We start from the raw sequence: 19,295 nt of genomic DNA on the forward strand, positions 1-19,295 counted from the left end.
GCTTACGAGAATCATCCTGTGTAGAGGGGACCATTGATGATGTAGTTGGATTTAGGATTGTGAGATGTTTTGGTCATAAATCATAAACTGACTGAAATAACTAGATTGCCCTTTGTCTCCTTACTTTCTCCTTCTCAGTTTTTCATTCATTCGTTCACCAAATATTTACTAAAGGTTCACAAGGTGGCAAGGACCGTGCCAGGTGCTGGGTGTAAAAAGATGATTAAGAAGTGAATCAGACAAGAGTGATGTCTACACTCTCATGAAGTTTTTACCATCTGGTGGAGATAGGCTTTCTAAAAGCACACAAGTCAGTACAGATTTTGATGAATGCTCTGTAGGAAAAGTATAGAGTACTTTTTGGGAGAGAGGAAACCATGGGGTTACTTGGATTTGGAGCATTAGGAGTCTCTCAGACGACTGAGAAGAGCAGAACGGAGCTCACAGAGGCTCTGGGGCAGGGGAGGACCTGCTGTGTTTGAGAGTTTGAGAGGCAGGGAGGGACCAGGTCTCCCTGAGCTTTGGAGGCCCTGTTAAGGTTTTGGATTGCATTCAAGGAGCAATGGGAAGCCATTGGGAAGTTGGTAAGTTGGGAAGTGACGTGATGGGACTTGCATTGGGGAAGAAAACTGTGTGTGGGAGTGCGTGTCCTGGTGAGTGGATTGGAGGCGGTGAGTGTGGAAGAAGGAGCACCAATGTAGGCAAAAAAAGATACTATCTGTAAAATCTTTAGACTGAAGTACTTAACAATTTTGGTATGAAAAAGGTAGAATTGAGAATATCCTCTATTTAGCAGACTTCGCTTTGAGCTCGCCAGGTTTCTCAGCAGCTGTGAAAAGGGCATTTCTTGTTGAAAATAACGTCAATACAGAAGAGTTCAGATGACGTCAGTGATTTCAGATTATTTAACATAAAATGAGACTTTGAAAAAGACTTTGGCAACTTTGTGAAAAATTAAAAATAATCAGACCATGTCAGCCTTTTTTCCCAGACAACAGTACAAGTGATAGAGTATTACAGGCGGAATCTCTTAGGAAAACAGATTGACGGACAACAATATGTACCAAGAGTAATTAATCTGCTTACGATATTTTAAGCATTCATGTAATGTAAACAAACCTTTAGTTTTTGTTTTAATGTAGTGGACATACATTATTTTTATTTTTTAGAATATAAATCAATATAATAAAGATCGTTTACTAGCTAATAAATAAATATTTCCAAAGTTCCTCTTTTCACCTTCAAAAGTGTGTTCCTTTGTATGGTTAGGGAATGAGGATCTCTACCGGTTGAAGGATCAGACCGGTAAAAGGTGATCAGGTGATAGTGCAGGATGCATGTATTATTAAACTAAGTTGGGCTTCTCCCCAAAGAGAGTTCCGAAAACAGAGGGCGGTTGTAATACCAAGTATTGCCAGCCCAGCTCAGCTCACCCACACCCCCAGGGCGGTGAATTAACATGTTCTGAGCCCTCACGTAGAAGGGAAAGAAAAGAAGAAACAGAAGTTACTGCCTATCTAGACATTACACTTGAGAGAAATTCTCTCTTGGTTGTAACTCCCATTTTTTTTTTCTCACCCAGGCATTTTATTAATGCTTTTGAAGATTAGAAGATATTTTGCCTTCTGGAGTTTCTCTGACTTGCTTGATGATGATTTAAGCTCAAAGCTGCCAGTTTAGGGGAGATGATCAATAAGCCCCTGTAACATCTGAGTAAGTAGAGATGCTGCTGTTGTGTTTAACTGCTTAAGAAAAAAGTAAAATTTTGAACTTTAAAGGTTTAAAGTATTACACATTTTAATTGGATCCTTTAAATTTTGTTGTTGAATGATGGCAATTACTGTAATTCCAACAAGTGAATATTTGTAAGTAATGGGATTCCAGAAGAAATTAATCCCCTGATAATAAAAAAAGTTTGTGAAAACATTTTCCATGCATAATACTTGAGCTTGTAAGAAACATAGTGAAGATCTAAATGTGTATATTAAAAATTTAAAAGCATTCTCCCTAGTGCTTTGTTTTACTTTTATGTTATGAAATGCAAAATTATTGGTAAAGCAGCTTTTGAATTTTAAAAATACGACCGTATCTATACTGAAATTCTCTTTTAACATAGAATGTATTTTGGCTAACTTGATAATAAATACTGGTTTGTTTTGTGGAAGTAGAATTTTAATAGTTCTTTCTATTTGAAAATAACGATTTTTTTTTTCCTGCTAATATAGATAAGAACACAGACTCTCTCTGGATTTAACTCTCTTTTTTAATTGAGGAGACTAAGAAAGAAGGGCATACAAGCTTTCTAATCAAAACATCTGAATGAAATTTTTAAAAAGATTTATTTATTTATTTATTTATTTATTTATCAGAGAGAGAGCAGGAGCAGGGGGTGTGGCAGGCAGAGGCAGAGGGAGAAGCAGGCTCCCTGTTGAGCAAGGAGCCTGATGCGGGACTTGATCCCAGGACCCCAGGATCATGACCTGAGCTGAAGGCAGCCGCTTAACCGACTGAGCCACCCACGCGTCCCCTGAATGAAATTTAAAGAGTTGAGCCAGTAATCTTGATATAAATTGTTTCTCAGAATGAAAGCTATTACTCCTCTTGTAATAACAATTGAAACTATTTTAACAAAAGTAGGAAACCATGAGGCTGTACCAGGTCTTGTTTTGAAATACAAAGTTAAAAACAATTAATAAATACACAGATGTTTCTATGTTGGGGTTATTTAAATTTGGTCTGTATCTGTGCTGTTCCAGATGGCAGCCACTGGCCACGAGTAGCTGCTGACATTCGAAATGTGGCTAGCGCCCTGGGGTGTGTTGTGCATAAAGTACACACCACATTCAAAGACTTAGTGTGGAAAAAAAAAACCCTCTAAAATATTTTATTAATAATTTTTGTATGAATCACATGTTGAAATGACAATATTTTGGATATATTAGGTTAAATAAATCACTTAAAAAATTTCACTTGTTTTCTTTCACATTTTTATGTGACTGCTGGGGAAATTCTAAATTACTTGTGGATTACATTATATTTCCAATGGGCAGAAGTAGTCATATGTGATCAACATTCTTAGTTATCCATTACTCAGCATTCTGTAGGCTTGAACCTTCTGGTGTGTGTATGGATCAATTAATATAAATCTGTATTATTTTAAGGATAGGCTTCCTTGATTGATCAGATATTCCCTAGTACCTGCCATGTGCCAGACAGTATTCTAGGCACTAGCCATACCGTAGGGAACAAAATAAAATATCCTGGGGCGCCTGGGTAGCTCATTCATTACAGTGTCCGACCCGATTTCAGCTCAGGTCTCGATCTCGGCATCATGAGTTCAAGCCCCGCACTGGGCTCCATGCTGGGCGTGGTTGTAACTCCCGTTGCCCTTCTTAAAAAAAAAAATTAAATGTTCAGCTTTCATGGAGTTAATATTCTAGTGGAGACTGAAAAAAGACAGACTAAAAACAAATAAATAAGATAAAAAATACAGTCTATTAGAAAGCCATAAGCGATTTGGAAACAATGTAGGGTGTTCAAGGAAAGCCTCACTGAGGAAGGTGAGAGAGAGACCTTGTAGAGGTCTGGGGGAACAGGGAGTAGAAACACAGAGTGTGCTTGGCTTGTTCGAGTGGTAGAAGGAGGTGTGGTGATGGTTTGGAGTGGAGTGAGTGAGGGGGAGAGGAGATGAAAGGTAACACATGGGCACAGCAGGTGAGCATTTGCAAGGACTTTTGGCTTTGAGTGGGTTTTGAGTGGGTTTTGAGAAGAGAAGTGACCGGATCTTTCTGTGGAAGCTGTTTTGACTGGACTCCTCTGGGGTGAGGGTGGGAGCATTTGCACGGGCGGAAGCCAAGAGCCCCGGGGCTACTACAGTGACCCACATGGGAGATGGTGATGCCTGATCCCATAAATGAGGGAAGTGATGAGAAGGGAGGGAATTCTAGTCACCCGTTACTGTGGAACTGGATGTGGAATGAGAGAAAGAGACGTGTCAAGGATGACGCTGTTTGCAGCTTGAACAGCTGAAGAATGGACGAACAGATTGACGGGGAGGGGGCTGCTCAGTCTGGGACACATTAAGTTTGAGATGCCTCCTTAGACATCTAAGTGGAAAGGTCAAGTAGGCAGGATCTGGAGTTCAGTGAGAGGTCAGGGCTGAAGAGGCAAATTTGAAATCATAAGCAATTACCATTATTTTAAAGCCCTAAGAAGAGTTGAGGCCACCAAGAGAGTGAGAACAGTTGGAAAAGAGGAGAGGGAGCGGAGAGTAATTCAGGAGCACCATCCATGCTCAGAGAGGCCCATTGGACCCGCGTTGTTGAATTAGCGTCTGTTTTCTCCTGTGTGGCAGTGATGCTGTAGCTACGTGGGAGATGCTCTTATCCCTGGAAGCTGCACACTGAAGTATTCAGGAGTGAAGTGTCCTGCATCTCTCTCCCCCTTTTGGATGGTCTGGCACAAAGGAAGTAGAGAAGAAACCAGGAGTATGTTAAAATGTCAGCCGTAGGCCTTTTAGACGAGGACTATTCAGACATGAATACCCGAATACTTTCAACTTCTCTGCAGGTTCAAAGTTTTTTTTAAAAGCACCCCTGAAGGGGGACAAATGTGAGGATGGTGGGCTGCCATTTTTCATAAGCCTTGCTGAGTGTTTGAGTCTACACACTCCATAGATGTTTGACTTCGATAAGAATAGAAAACAATAAATCAAAGCTAGTAGGGGAAACACGATAACTTTGAGAAATGTTACCTAATAATCAAATCAGTTCTTTGGAAATTAGTACTTTTTAAATAGGGCTGTTGAGTCTGAGGGCTGGAATTTACCTTGGAGAACCTCTCACCCTGCCTCCTCTACTCTAGAGATTAATAAAATGAAGTTCAGGGAGATGAAATGACTGGCACAAGGTCACAGGCCCGTGTCACAGCAGAGCCAAGTCTAGAAGCTGCATCTTTGTACTTCGGTTTCAGTAATTTAAAAAAAAAGGAAAGAAGGAGGGAGAGGTCTAGGACCTGAGCCAGGGACCACTGCAACAACTGGAGTCTCAACACGAGAGCCTGAGGAACAGACAAGAAGGTAGACATTGGGATATTCTCATCACCAAGAGGAGAAAGCGTTTTGAGAAGCAAGGATAACCAGGCTTGTCAGATGCTGCTAATGGGTTAGGTAATATGTGAGTTAAAAATTGATCATTGGATTTAGCAACGAGGAAGTTATTAGTGAGCTCGACAAGAGGTTTTAGTGAAGTGGTGGAGACAAAAGCCCAAATCAAACAGGTTCAAGGGAGAGTTGGAGTCGATGCCCCAAAGAGGGTGAGTGTAGACCCTCTCCTGAGGAACCGCGGAGGCAAGAGGGTTCAGGCAGTGTTTGGTTTTCATTTTCTCAATGAGAAAAATTACCACATTTCTCCCAATGTGTATATTAAGAGAGATTTCAAGATACTCTTCTGAAATGACCCACCAGGTTTGTGACACTTAAGACCACCTCCTTGTGTATGTGTGTGTGGGTAGGTTTAGTGTTTCCCTCCCAGGAGGGTTTCCTAGAATGGTGTTCCGTAGAGTGTGCGTGTGTATATGTTGTGCATGTGTGGGGAGGTTGGCATTACGTTGAAGGTTGCTTTTGTGTAGTTGTTACAAAATTTGGCTTCATTTTTTCTTGCTCAGGGAGTGCATTCACATTGCTATAATTACAATTTTTAAGGAAATAAATGTTAAGCCTATTCTCAACCAAAAGTGTTGAGAAAGCTATCATTTGGGGTAATCTCTCCTCCTTACCTTTAAGGAAGTTACCAAAATGTTGGAAGAAATGAAAGCAAAGACATGTACAAGGTCACAAGACGATACGTTGCCAGAGTAACTGGATCTTAGATCTGATTTATGTAGAACACTTAATCCTTGTGTATTTCAGTTCTGACAGGTATAAGATGGGGATGATATTTGCTCTACCTACTACGTGAGGTTTTCATGAGGATCACGTAGATAGGAGATGAAAAAGCTTTGTCAACTACAAAGCATTCTATAAATACGATGTCCCAGCGCTAAAGGCAAGTTAGGCTTGAGGGTTTTGTGACGGTATTTGGAATAATGGGAAAAAAATTGGATTACAAAATCTGGATTGAGAATATTTATATAATAATACTAATGGAATCTGCAAGAATTTCCTTTTTGCCTAAGTCAAGCTTTGTTAATAACATCACAGAACCCGTTGTCTTTAGGCCATTGTAGAGTTTTTGTGGTTAAGGGCCACAGCTGAGATGCAAGTAGTCATTCAGTTAATTCCCTAGGAACATCAAAATTACTGAACATCTGACTCTTTTGGTACTTTTAATATAATGTTAGTTTGCTGGCACTGTGTGGAAGAGCTCCTAATGGAAAAATATTCGGGCTATGATGATAAATTTTATGTCAGACTTGGAGAGAGCAGTTCTGTATTTGGTACTTGAAGTGAAATTATAGTCCTACTTTATTTTTTTAAGAGATTATGTTATGGGAGGTTGAGAAGTTAAAAATGGATGGCCAAGGTCACTCCCATTAATGATGATGTGAAGAGGATGGGTCAGTAAAAAACTATAAAATTGGACAGGATTGACAAAAGCAGTCATTTCTGGGTACTGGAAATAGACTGGGGAGGCAGACAATAAATATGCTGGAACCTTGGGTAATGAGAGTGGGAGTTTGTGGCCTTCTTGCCTGGGCCCCTCTCCCACCTCTTATCTCACTCTGTGAGAACTGCAGTTTTACCAGCTTGTACTTTTTACCAGAAGTGATAGATGCAATTTGGTGGGGGTTGGCGGTAAAAACCCACAGTTTTGCTGGCTGAAAGTGGCATACTCGATTCATAATGGATGGGGAAAACCTACAGCTTTGCTGCCTCAACGTTGCAGTCCTGGTTCGGGGCCACCATCCAGGATTTAGCAGGGAGATCCCAGAAATGAGAGAGAGCCATAGAAGGGCTGACATCAGCTCTCCACACAGTTGTGGCCGGCCGCTAACTTTGCATGCCTAGGGGATCGATACTCAAGAGAACCCAGCAAAAAGCGAAAGTCTAGGGAGTTCCTTGAGAGCTGGGGACGACTCTGACTGCTTTTACCACCACATGCAACTTCCTCAGTGGAGGGTGGACGCCTTACAGGTACAAAGTATTCGAGCACAGCCTCTGCCCAAATCACTATGGCTGACCAGTACCCTATGCAGACGCAGAGGTAACCCATAGGGAACCAGACCAGAGGACAAAAATATGAATTTTAAAAACTAAGTGGGGGCGCATGGCTGGCACAGTCGATGGAGTATGTGACTGTTGATCTCAGGGTTGTGAGTTTGAGCCCCAGGTTGGGTGTAGAGATTACTTAAAAAAAATTAAAAGTAAGTAAAGATAACGGGCTCCATTCTTGGAAGAGACAGATTCTGCAGTTTAAATGCAAGCAAATTACTAAAAGAACCATCACCCCTTGGAAAACTGATGTCTATCAGCCGATGAATGGATGACTGAAATGTGGGGTATATTGGGGTGCCTAGGTGGCTCAGTCGTTAAGCGTCTGCCTTCAGCTCAGGTCGTGATCCCAGGGTCCTGGGATCGAGCTCCACATCGGGCTCCCTGCTCCGCGGGAAGCCTGCTTCTCCCTCTCCCACTCCCCCTGCTTGTGTTCCCTCTCTTGCTGTGTCTCTCTCTCTGTCAAATAAATAAATAAAATCTTTAAAAAAATAAAAATAAAATGTGGGGTATCCATACAGTGGAATATATTTGGCAGTAAAAAGGAAGGGTGTACTGACACATGCCATAATGTGGATGAATTTTAACATTATGCTAAGTAAAAGAAGAGAGTTCCACTTATATGAAATGTCAAGAATAGACAGATCCATTCGTAATAGCATCAAAAAGACCAAAATACATAGGAATAAATTTAATGAGAGAAGTTTACTAAGAGAAGGATAGTAAGAATACCCAAATAAGGGGCGCCTGGGTGGATCTGTTGGTTAAGCAACTGCCTTCAGCTCGGGTCATGATCCCGGAGTCCTGGGATCGAGTCCCACATTGGGCTCCCGGCTCGTCGGGTAGCCTGCTTCTCCCTCTGACCCTCTCCCGTCTCATGCTGTATCTCTCTCTCTTTCTCTCAAATAAATAAATAAATAAAATCTTAAAAAAAAAAATACCCAAGGGGCGCCTGGGTGGCTCAGTCGTTAAGTGTCTGCCTTCGGCTCAGGTCATGATCCCAGGGTCCTGGGATCGAGCCCCGCATTGGGCTCCCTGCTCCGCGGGAAGCCTGCTTCTCCCTCTCCCACTCCCCCTACTTGTGTTCCCTCTCTCACTGTCTCCCTCTCTGTCAAATAAATAAATAAAATCTTTAAAAAAAAATACCCAAATAAGTAGGAATATCATTATTAGTTGTCTTTCACAGAATTTAGTGACCAGGGATAGCTGTATTTCCCTAGCATATGAACGTTGGTCTTATGTTTAATACCCATGTTTATTGGTTGGAAGACAATATAGTCAATGTGGCAGTTTCCCCCAAATTAATCTATAGATTCAACAGAGTTGTCAAAATTTCAGAAAGGATTTTTTTGAAAAGTATTTATAGAAAAAACAGAGTCTGAAATTCATATGGAAATGCAGAGAATCTAGGATAATCAAAATAACTTTAAAAAAGAAGTTGGGGGTCTTCTACTTTAAAAAAGAAGTTGGTTTTAAAACTTAATGTAAAGCTACAGTAATAAAGACAACATAGTGTTTGCATAGGGATGGACATAGAGATCAGTAGAATGGAATATCCAGAAACAGATCCATATCCTGTGTGGTCCACTACTTTCCTTTTTCTCCCCCCCCCCTTTTTTTTAAGGTTTAATTATTTATTTGAGAGAGACAGAGAGTGCCTGAGCAAGTCGGGGAGGGGCAAAGGGAGAGAATCTTCAAGCAGACTCCCTGCTGAGCACGGAGCCTGATGCGGGGCTCAATCTCATGACGTTGCGATCTGACCTGAGCTGAAATCAAGAGTCCGGAAGCTTAGCTGACTGAGCCACCCAGGCACCCTCCCAACTACTTTTCAACAGAGGTGCTGATGTGATTCAGTAGGGATGGCATAGTCTTTTCAGCAAATAGTTCTGCCGCAGTTGGATATCCATGTAAACGAAAATTGCCCTGATCTTTACCTTACAGCATACACAAAAATGAACTTAAGGTGCATCATAGGAAATGTAAAGAAGAAAACATAGCAGAAAGTTTTCGTGTCTTGGGTTAGATAAAGACTTAGTAAATAAGACATAAAAAGCGTGAAGTATAGAAAGAAAAAAGGATAAACTGGACTTCATAAAAATTAAAGTTTTGCTTTTCAGAAGACACCACTGTTAAAATGAAAAGTCAAACCACAAACCGAGAGAAAATATTTACAAAACAGATGTCTGATAAAGGATTTGTATCTCGAAAATACATAAAGAACTTTCTTAAAACGCAATCATAAGCTTAATTAATAACTTAATCATAATTTAATCATAATTTGATCATAATTTAATCATAATTTTAAAATGTACAAAAGATTTGGATATATATTTCACCAGAGAAGGTACATGAATGGTACATGCACACATGAAAAAATTTTCAACATCATTAATCATTAGGGAAGTGCAAATTAGACCCATAATAAGATATTGCTATACACCCACTCTAATGGCTAAAATTAAAAAGACTGACAGTCCATGTGTTGGCAAGGATGTAAAAAAACCCCAGGAAGCTCACACATTGCTGGTAGGAATATAAAATGGTATAGCCATTGTTGGAAAACAGTTTGTTAAAAAGTGCAGCAGGTCCATCCCCAGCTAGGCCTTCAGAAGTAACAGCATATATCTAGACAAAAACTTATATACAGTGTTCATAACAGCTTTATCTGTGATTGTCAAAAACTGGAAATTGTGTGTAAATGTCCATCGGCAGATGAATGGATAAGCAAATTGGCACAACCATATGATGGAATGCTCCTCAGTAATGAAAAGGAATGGACTATTGATCTATACAAACAGCATGTATGAATCTCGAAGTAATTATTCTGCATGAAAAAAGCTGGCACCCCCCCTCCTCCCCGCAAGTACCAATACTGTCTGATTCCATTTAGGTGAAATTCTACAAAATGCAAACTAATTGATCATGACAGAGCAGATCATTGGTTGCAGATCATTGGATGGCTTAGGGGAGTAGGGAGAAAAGGATTCTAAAGGGAGGGGCACAATGAAACATCGGGGGTGATTACAGATTCATTATCCTGATTATGCACAATAGTTTCATGGGTGTATACATACTTCAAAATTCATCAAATTATACATTTCAAATATGTGCAGTTTATTGTATGTGAATTCTACACCATTTTATAAGGTCATAAAAATTGTGCCCATTCGAAAACCAAACAAATGTCCATAGCAGCATTATTTGTAATAGACGAAAACTGGAAACAATCCGGTTCATCAGCTGGTGAACAGATAAGCAAAATGTGTTGTGTTCATACAGTGGAGTTTTATTTAGCCATGAAAAAGAATGAAGCACTAATTCATGCTACTGATACATGGTACAACATGGGTAAACCTCACAAACGTTATGCCAAGTGAAAGAAACCAGAAACAAAGGACTGTATATTGTATGATACCATTTATATGAAAATTTTAGGAAAGGCAGAGCATTAGGTCAGATTAGCGGTTGCCTAGGGCCAGAGGTGGGAGCAGAGACTGGCCATAAAGAAGTACAAGGGAACTGTTGGGGGTGATGGAACCATTCTTGGTGATAGCTGTGTGCTGTAGAAATTCACCAGAGCATATCTAATTGGACACTTAAAATGGGTGACTTCCATGGCATGTAGATTATACCTCAATAAAGCCATTAAAAAGTGAGTAGCCGGGGGGCGCCTGGGTGGCTCAGTTGGTTAAGCAACTGCCTTCAGCTCAGGTCATGATCCTGGAGTCCCTGATCGAGTCCCGCATCGGGCTCCCTGCTCAGCAAGGAGCCTGCTTGTCCCTCTAACCCTCCCCCTTCTCATGTACTCTCTCTCATTCTCACTCTCAAATAAATAAATAAATCTTTAAAAAAAAAAAAACGTGAGTAGCCACTCAAAATTTTAAATTCTCTTTAAGATGACCATTCAAGAAATTGGACTAGGTGACTGATTTCATTGTAATATATTGCTTTAGAATACTTGATGAGACCTATTAAATTCATGTTCTATGTCAAGTGCTCTTTGGATTCTAATTGTAAAACAAATCATTATTAGTTGTCTTTCACAGAATTTAGTGACCAGTAACAGCTGTATTTCCCTAGCATGTGGACATTGGTTTTATGTTTAATAACTGTTAATCACCCACCTCCCCCACTGGAAGAAATGGTAGTTTATTAGATTAATATTCTTTTCGTGTAAAGTAGTTCAAATGTGTGGAGGTTGGTTATCAGGAAGGGAATTGATGACAGCCTAACACCTTTGCATGTTTTAGATACGGAAAGGCACACCCTTCTGGTGTCGGTTGTCCACCCACCTGTCCCCAGCCCCATGTATGTGGAGATAATCAGGTACTCTGGGCAAAAGATCTCTTGGGTGTGGGGATGGGGATATAGATTGCAACCAAGAGAAGTTCTTCCAGAGCACTTTTCTGGCTGGGCCTGGCCATGTTCTGTACCAGACTAGGGATCAGGATCTCCGGGGCTAGGGCCTTCATGCCTTCATCTCCTGCATGTCTTCATATATAAAACAGAAAATTGAATTTTACTTCTTTAGGTCAAGGTGCGTCTCTTTCTGGTAGAAAGTTGCCGAATTTTTATGAAAAATCAACAACCCTGGAATGTTTTGCCCATGATTCTGCCTCATGCTATGCAAATTGAAAAATTTATTTTGGAAACAACCAGTGCTTTGACTGAAAGTCATTAATTCATTTTCCCAAATAAAGTACCAGCTATTTAACCAAATTCTACTTTTCATCCTTTTCCCTCCCCCCAAGTAAACCTTTTATTCAACAAAGATTTATGGGACACTCGTATTAGTCAGGCACTCTGAATATAAGATATACCTGCAGAGATAACAGAAGTAAGGGGGTGGGGGGAGGGGTGGGGGGGCTGATACTTAACCTGCCTCAGTAGGGACAAGGGGCATTTACAGAGAGGGGCTGGGAAGGCTCTGGAGAAGCAAATGTGGAGAGCTGAGTTTTGAAGGGTAAATATAAATAGGACTTGCCTATTATCCAGGTTGGGAGGGGGGGAAGTTCGCTGGAGACTTGAACGCTGTGGCCTTGGCTTTAAAGGAGAGAGAAGAGTGAAGAGATTTAGTGACTGGGGGTGACCTGACTTTTGACTTTGTGACTAGCGGAATTTGAAGGATACGGGAGAAAAAAGGAGTCAGGGATCGGTTCAGCTTTTGCCATCAAGCGGTGATATCATTCCTTCAGGTGGGAATGCAAGACCCCTAGGGGTTGTATTTATTTTGCTTGTTGATTTGGGAAAACAAGAATTCACTTTGGAGGTTTTGTCAGAGGAATGCAGCTATTCGCACATACTTGATTGAACTTTAAAGTTGATGCTCTGACCCATTGTCCAGCTTTGGCAGGACACACATGGAGGATTAGGGAGGAAAGTGAAAACTGATGTGGTCTTGGCCAGCTGTGTGTGTGTGCAGTATCATGGGCTATAGTCTATCTCACGTTTAGATGAATCATTCTCGAAAACAGGGTAATTACAGAGTGCACAAAGCCTTGCCCGTGAAAACCTATCACATTTAAAAATTTAGTTGTTCCTCTCATCTCTGTATTTTTGTCATTTATAAGGTATACTCTTTGTACTTTTTTCATATAAAGAAGATGAAAACGGGTAAATTTTAGAAAAGACTGCTCAATCCTTTATGTGTATCGGCTCATTTTAACTTTTAAAACAACCTTGTAAAGGAGGTACTTGTAATCATATTAATTCATGTTAAAAATTCATAGTAAAGGGATTTAGAAATCAGGTTTAAATTTTTTTTGACACGTCATTAACACAAAATATAAATTCTTATTCATATCCATTGACTTTAGCATGTAAACAAGGATGACAGTTTATTATTTTAGAAATTCTATTTATTGCTGTCTTGTCCTTTTGAAAGAAGTAGATTCATGATACACAAAATAATACCTTATTTTATACTGTTTGAGAAGATTGAAGAATAATTTGGAAAATAACTCCTTTCTTATGAAAAATTTTGCCCATTATTTACTTTTCTGGGTTTTTTTTAAATGATCACGAATACACATTAAACCGAAGATACTATGTAAACAGTTGCTTTGAAACCACATCAGAACAGAAGTTAAAGTTACGTTCTATCTATTACTTTAGACTTATCTTTAAGTAATATGTGGTCAGATCCTGCTTTAAATGTATTATTGGTTGAAATACCTTAAAGGGAGTAAGTTGCTGGACCTCAGACTGTTCCCTTGTCTGTAAGATGAGGGCAATGAAATTCCTTCTCCAATGATAAAAAAATAATTTCTTGGACATAAGTGCCTGTGTACACAGGCAGTTCCCTTTTGTACCACAAGAGGGAGTTCCTGTGTTGTCTCTAGCCTGAACCGAGCTCTGAATGCCTTTCTAAAATGTGGTTGAAAGTTTGGAATGAGTGGATTGCTGGGAAAATGTGAAATGCAAAGATTGTTTTGACAGTGTCACGGGAAGGAGGTACTCAAAACACAGCGATGAAAAGGAAGGGATTGAATTTTAAGATATGAAAGCTTTTGCTGACATACATCATTACAGATTTCCATTCCCAGCCAACAACCCTTCTTCTTTGCCTGTATCTGAGAATTTTGATTTACTTATTTTGTTTTCCTCCTTTGCAACTGTGTCTATAAATCTTTTGTATCAATCAAATAAAGACCCGAAGTTTAGTTTCTCAGTAGCGTTCCTGAACAATTAATATATTGGATTGTTTGTGCTCGATACCTTGGATATGTACAAAATCTGTTGGCTTTCAACTAGTAAATTGGAAAAATTTGAAGTTTTTCATCCTGCTGTTCTCCTTCCATACACTTTTTTTTCTTTGTGTTTATGCTTCTGAATTTTTTATGTGATGTTTTGCTGTCATACATAGCTCAGAAGGTTGGGTGTGGACAAGGAAAAACATTGTTCTGTGGATGAACCCTAGGGACATGGAAGTAATTATATTATACAGTGAAATTTAAAAATTTGAAACCCAGATCAAAGCCAAACAGAAAGAGTGAAGTTGGCAATTGTGGAATTATTCCACTAAATTTAGGGCAGTACTCAGTTTTATCTCAACTGTGTGAATATTTCATGTGAATGTTGTTTTTTTATTTAAATTATCCCTTTATAATAAAGGCAGTCCCTTTATTAAAAATCAGGAGCACATCATTTTTTATGTAACGGTAATTATACTGTTAATGCTTTTTGTATTGGAAAATGTTCTGAATTTAGAAAAAAAATCCTAGGCATCTCCTTACACTGAACCCTACTTTTAGAATTCTCTGAGGGTTGTTTCTAGTAATAAATTTGTCCCAAGTTTGGGGTCAGACGACTGTCCTGGTTCAAGTTACGGCACCATTGTGTTTGAAACTTGACAGAAGCAGAGTTAATCCCTATGATTTCATTTTCACTTGCTTGAAATCTGGTAATTTCTTGAGCAGGAGAAACAAGGGGAGTTATTATAGAAGGTAGGCACCATTTTATCTGTAGAGCCGCCAATTTAATAGGATGGTTGCTGGGACACTTTAAGGAGTTACAAACTTGTAAATACTTTTGAGATTGCAACATCCCCAAAAGAAAGAATATAAAAGAAAAAAAGGACCCTGTAGCTCTATTTTCTTTGCTTCCACTGCAAAATGTGGTGGTGTTTCAAAACGTGGGCACGCCCATGGTAATCTCTTGTTCTTACGAATGTCATCCATCTTGTTTTCGGAAAAAGAAGGTAGAGAATAATTGATATACGGGAGCAAAGCTGTTCCTTTTCTTTTAAAGTTACTTTTAAAAAATATAGAATACTTCAGGTGTATAAAGAAAAGCATAAAGAATACTAAAGAATTAAAGTGTTGTGTGGTTATTAAAACATTATGTGCATTCTTCCACAAGCCTGACCCTCTCTCTGCCAGGTGTCATATCCTGAATTTGGTGTTTCTCCTTCTCACGCATGTTTTTCACTTTACTAAATACAGATGTATTCCAAAACATAAGTGGATTTGCAGTCCATGTTTTTTACCCTCTTAACCAATTTCGGGATATACAGTACATTATTGTTCACGGTAAGCACAATGTGGTACAGTGTGTCTCTGGAAATTTTCATCTAGCACCCCTGAAACTTTATACCCACTGAACAGCAGCTCCTCATTTCCCCTAAGAACCATCATTCTCCTTTGCGCTTTTATGAGTTTGACTATTTGAGATACTTCATATCAATGGAAGTCGTGCAATATTCGTCCCTCTGTGACGGGCTTCTTTCACTCAGCATAATGTCCTCAGGGTCTTTCCAGTCATATGGCAGGATTTCCTCCTTTTTACAAGGCTAGTTAATATTCCATTGTATGTATGTATCACATTTTCTTTATTCATTCATCTCTTGATGGACATTTAGATTGTTTCCACCTCTCTGATACTGTGAATCATGCTGCAGTAAACACGGAAGTGCGTGTATCTCTTTGAAATCCTGATATCCTGTGTTTTAGATAAATATCCAGAGGTGGAATTGCTGGATCGTATGGTAGTTCTGTTTTTAATATTTTAAGGAACCTCCCTACTATTTGCCATAGTAGCTGAACCATTTTAAATTCCCAACAGTGCACAGGGGTTCCTATTTTTTCACATCCTCACCAACGCTTGTTATTTTTTTTCTTTTTTAAAAAGATTTCATTTTATTTTTTATTCTTTTAAAGTAATCTCTCCACCCAGCAGGGAACTTGAACTCACAACCCCGAGATAAGAGTCACATGCTCCACTGATTGAGCCACCCGGCTGCCCCTGTGGGTTTGTCTTCCTTCCTTCCTTCCTTCCTTCCTTCCTTCCTTCTTTCCTTCCTTCCTCTCTCTCTCTCTTTCTTTCTTTCTCTTTTTTTGATAATAGCCATTTTAACAGGTGTGAGGTGATACCCCATTGTGGTTTAAGTTGCATTTCCCTGATGATTAGTGATGCTGAACATCTTTTTATAATACCTGTTGGCCATTTGTTTGTCTTCTTTGGAGAAATGCCTGTCCATGTCCTTTGCCTATTTTTAATAGCGTTTATCTATCTATCTATATTTGCTGTTGAGTTGTAGAGGTCCTTATATACTATGGATATTAACTTCTTACCCCATATGTGGTTTGTACATATTTTCTCCCATTCTCAAGGTTTCCTTTTTACTCTGTGGATTGTGTCCCTTGCTGTGCAAAATCTTTTTAGTTTGATGTTGTCCCACTTGTCTATTTTTGCTTTTGTTGCAATACCAATGTCATGAGGCTTTTCCCTATTTGGGAGTGGGCGCTAGAACCATTTAAATATAATTATGCCTATCTGCCATATCCAGGAAGAAAAGGTTTATGCATATATAACTTTTCCAGTTAACATCTGTAAGCATACATGACCGTGATCTCAATTTATAAATTCATCAGGGTCAGAGCAATTGACCAATGGCTCTTTACTGCTAGGCTTACCAGCAATAAATGACAGATGCATTAGTGTCCTCTTGTTTCTCTTCTTTCACTCTCCTTGTCCAGAGACATTTTATTGCAGTTTCAGTACAGCTCACCTCCAGCCAAAGGTAATCTTTTTAGATAAGTACTCAGTTGCTCTGAATTTTGCTTATAATTATAACCTATTCAATCACAGAAGAATCCCTGCAGATGTGGAGTTCAAGGTTGCATACAGTAACAAGAGATCACAGTTTTCAAGTCTAGCACAGATTAAAAACCACAGATGTAGCATTTCTATCAGACACGCACTGATTATCTCTTAAACTGCATACGGACTCCATTAGAACATAATTTTTAATTTTTTTTCCAAAGATTTTATTTATTTATTTGACAGGGACACAGCGAGAGAGGGAACATAAGCAGGGGGAGTGGGAGAGGCAGAAGCAGGCTTCCTGCTGAGCAGGGAGCCTGATGCGGGGCTCGATCCCAGGACCCTGGGATCATGACCTGAGCCAAAGGCAGACGCTTAACGACTGAGCCACCCAGGCGCCCCAGAACATATTTTTTTAAATAGTGCATCTAGGACAATCAGTCACCCAGTTCACACAACTTTGAGAAGTTTTTCAATGCCAGCTACCAGTTGGTCATGAAACATGAGTGAGCTTGAGGCCCTGCTACTCCTTTCCCTCACAGTTTAGTTTGGGGGTGTTGGGTAGCACATGGCTGGAATGCTTTTGATCATTTTGCAAATCAGGAAAGCCAATGATCTAAAACTGTGCCAGGATCTTGAGTAGACTGGTTTTTCCATTTCAGGCTGCTGGTTGGTAGGCCCCTCTAAGGCCTTTCATTCTTCCTTTTGTGACTCCTGGAACATTGATCAGAAGATGAGTCTGAGTATCAACCCATCTAACTCTTTGAACCAATGTCTGGCTAAAACTGGAATGTCCAGCCCAGTATTTTTAAAAATCACCCACAAAAAGAGGTTCTACAGGTCTTCACAAAACCTGGAATTTCCATGAGGATGCCTGATCTTTAGAATCCAAGCAGTCAGCATTGAAGTTAAGTTTCCGGGAAGCAGTTTGGTCCTTATAATCCAAACAATCAGTGGTTGAGTTAAAACACAAGCTTGAAACTCTACATCCCTGGGCAAAAAGAGAAGCTAGGGACTGGTTGAGATGGTTGGTGACTGCATTGGTACCTGTGGGGCTGAGTGTCCCTGGTCCAGGACGTTGGTGACGCACAGGGGTCAAATAAGATCCATGGTCCATGCCCCCAAAGTAAGACACTGAGCAGCATATCCTTGACTGTATCTGAAGCCTGAGTATGGGTCACACGGTAGGGCCTCTGTATGCAGGAAGAGGAGGTGGACAAGGGATCTGACAGTGGGGAGACAGAATTTGGGATCCAGATAGACATAGGAGCCCTGCTGCTGGAAATGGCTGGGACTGAGGTGCTAGGGGAGGGAGTTAATTGGCCACTGGTTCCACTGTGTGAACTCACTTCCTGAGCTGGAGAGGTCTTCTTTTTGGCAGGTCTGACTTTGTTTTGACCTCCGTTCTGTTGTTGTTGCTGCTTGATGGTGGCATTTAGCTCTTTGATTCTTAAACCATGTGCCCTGGACCCCTGGGGCAAGTTGGTTTTTCAGCACCATCTCTTCCGCATGATGTCTGGGGACCAGGTCTTAGCAAACAGCGCTTCAGGCACGTCTAGCTGCACCTTGGGTGAACATCGTCCTCTCCTGACACTATTTGGGGGGAGGTGGGTGGTGCCCCTGAGGAGCAGGTAGCCCAATGAGGAGCAGCCCCAAGTGGTCAGACTCAGCCCATTGACTTGTGAGGCAGTTGTTTAAGATGAGCCATCATAATAAGGTTGCTGCGAGGCATACTGTTGGCCCAGATCAGGGGTACCCAGCTGGAAGATCACATTTCTCCTGGGGTGGACAGGCTCCGGGGCCTCGGTGGGTGGATCTGGAGTGCAGGAACTAAGGGCAGAACCAACAGACAGAGGTGCTGTTTCTCGGCCTCCTCTTCTTGGTTTTCTTCTAGGAGTCGTCCAGCTTTAGGCCTTAGGTTTGTCTCTAATCCATTTTAAGTGGACTTTTGTGTGTGGTGTAAGATAAAGGTCCAGTTTTGTTCTTTTGCATGAGGAGATCCAGTTTTCCCAAGGTATTTGCTGAAGACATCGTCTTTCCCCTTTTGTGTCCTTTCCCTCTTGGCACCCCTTCTGAAGATCAGTTGACCGTAAATGTGTGGGTGTACTTCCGGGCTCTCTCTTCTGTTCCCTTGGTCTACGTGTGTGTCTTAATGCCAGCACCAGTTTGAAAAGAATTGGCTTTACTACTTCTTTAAATATTTGGTAGAATTCACCAGTGAAGCTGTTGGTCTTGTGCTTTTCTTTGTTGGGAAGCTTTGGATTACTGATTCAACCTCCTTACGAGATACAGAGCTGTTCACATTTTCTATTTCTTCTTAATTCAGGCTTGGTGTAGGTTGTGTATTTCTAGGATTTTTCCCATTTCTTCTAGGTTGTCCAATTTGTTGTATAGTTCACAGTAGTCTTTTATGATCCTTTTTATTTCTGTGGCATCAGTAGTGTCTCTTATTTCTGCTTTTATTTATTTGAGCGTTCTTTTTTTTCTCAGTCTAGCTAAAGGCTCGTCATTTTTGTTGTTCTTTTCAAAAAACCAACCCTTA

General features: G+C 40.3%; 1 long non-coding RNA gene and 1 pseudogene across 8 annotated transcripts in view; one reads left to right on the forward strand and one right to left on the reverse strand.

Moving 5' to 3' along the window:
* Nucleotides 1-19,295, forward strand: part of LOC116630770 — a 212,547-nt gene that overhangs the window by 47,308 nt on the left and 145,944 nt on the right. For 5 of the 8 annotated variants that reach the window (XR_004299007.1, XR_004299001.1, XR_004299004.1 and 2 more), the window contains exon 5: nucleotides 139-1,713. This is a non-coding gene — a long non-coding RNA (uncharacterized LOC116630770). The remainder of the gene's footprint in view (nucleotides 1-138; nucleotides 1,714-19,295) is intronic. The other 3 variants (XR_004299002.1, XR_004299003.1, XR_004299006.1) reach the window with 3 other exon arrangements.
* Nucleotides 17,111-19,178, reverse strand: LOC116630768 (annotated as a pseudogene).

This window comes from Phoca vitulina, unplaced genomic scaffold (genome assembly GCF_004348235.1).
Source record: "Phoca vitulina isolate PV1807 unplaced genomic scaffold, GSC_HSeal_1.0 scaffold4, whole genome shotgun sequence".
In the NCBI taxonomy this organism is placed as follows: Eukaryota; Metazoa; Chordata; class Mammalia; order Carnivora; family Phocidae; genus Phoca; species Phoca vitulina.